Here is a 1,668-nt window from a genome sequence, read left to right on the forward strand (position 1 = left end):
CTGACTTTAAAATACTATAGCTAGCTCATTACTATTGGGCATCATAAATTATACGTCCCGTTACAAATTATAGGTTTCATTATGATGTATGTGTATGTATATGTTTGCTGGTCTGGTAAGGATGGGAAGAACTTGTACGTGACATTGGCACTTTTCACTACAATCATTTCATTCATGCTATTTTTAAAAACAGAGCACGAGTAGCGCGTGTGTGCGAGTGGCGAGCAGTCGCTCTCCTGTCACCATAGCGCGACGTCCTAACAGGCTGTTGTGCAACTCCAACGCTTACCAGGCTGGACCTGTTCTAAATAAAAACAGTCAGGGCCTAATCAATCTCCAGTGGAATTCCATCTCCTGTAGAAGTAGCACACTGTTTGGGCCATATGCCTGGCATTGCAACCCACACTTGACTCGAGACAAATTCTGATGTAGACTAGGCCCTATCTTCCGAAAGGTATGATAGCATCGATTGGTGGAGACTCGACGTTCATGATCTAGGCTTCAAACCAAGACTAATTTAGACCCCCGCAACCGTTACACCACTGCTCCATTGGTTATCAACCACGCAAACGCGATTGACCTCGCCGAGAAGGCTTTCCTGCAAGCGAATCAAGAACACAAGCAAGAACAAGATAAACGCAATATGAAATTGCAAATAAATATGAGGCTTATGATAATGAGAAAGAGTTTAAGTCTTTATTCAAAAGGACTAATCGCCATAGGCAGACAAGATCAAGAACTAGGGCCCTGGTTCACAGCAAGCGGCCTTGGCGATGACAGTTGCAGCAAAACGACGTTTGTTTCATGAGGAAATCAAGAACTAAACAAAACTCAAACCCTAAGGAGAGCAACGGCTGGTATTTATAGAGTCTTGGGTGTCACCCCCTTGGATGCGCCCCCTAATGGGCCCAAACACGATACACGGTCCAACGAACCAAAAGACAGTGTCGCAGCACCCTGGTAGATTCTGGACGCTGACTTGTTTCGACGATTCCCGTTGATTTCGAAAGTCTTTTTGATGTGAAACCACTTGGATTGGCTTCCTTATCAAATTAGCTTTCCAACCATATGTGGATCGTCAAAAATAAAGTCTAGATACATCCTGGGTGACTAGTTTAAGACAAATTGGTCCTAGAACCCAAGATGGGCTCCAACTTCAGTTGGACTGGGCCTCCAACATGAGAAAGATAAATTGGACGCCCATGCTGGTCCTCCTCCTCTCCTTGGCTTGTATGTGATGAAGAAGTAATGTCCTCATCATCCTTCCTTTCTTGAATTGAAGTCGTCCTCGACTAAAGTAGATTGTCTCCTCCATTGGATGACAGCAACGATGGCTCCAGAAGAAGACGTTCATCTTGGCGCCCAATCCTTCGCAAAGGCAGCTGCCATGGTGGCTTCCCTACTGGGAATTTATCCTCCTTCTCCTGCAAAAGGTTAGTACCAACAAGAGGCATAGCACTAGGAGTAGGACCAAGTGGACATATAGGCGATGTACAAGTTAGAGCATAACATGGTTCATCATGAACAACAAGAACAGATTTAAGAGCAAATAAAACTTCTTTTATGTTACTTGAAGGTTCATTTAATGGTTTGCTAGAGTCTTTATCAAGGCCTTTCTTTTTCTTTTCAGCAAGTTCCTTTTTATATTGCACAATTTCAGCAGGTGTT

This window comes from Miscanthus floridulus, chromosome 1 (genome assembly GCF_019320115.1).
Source record: "Miscanthus floridulus cultivar M001 chromosome 1, ASM1932011v1, whole genome shotgun sequence".
Lineage (NCBI taxonomy): Eukaryota > Viridiplantae > Streptophyta > Magnoliopsida > Poales > Poaceae > Miscanthus > Miscanthus floridulus.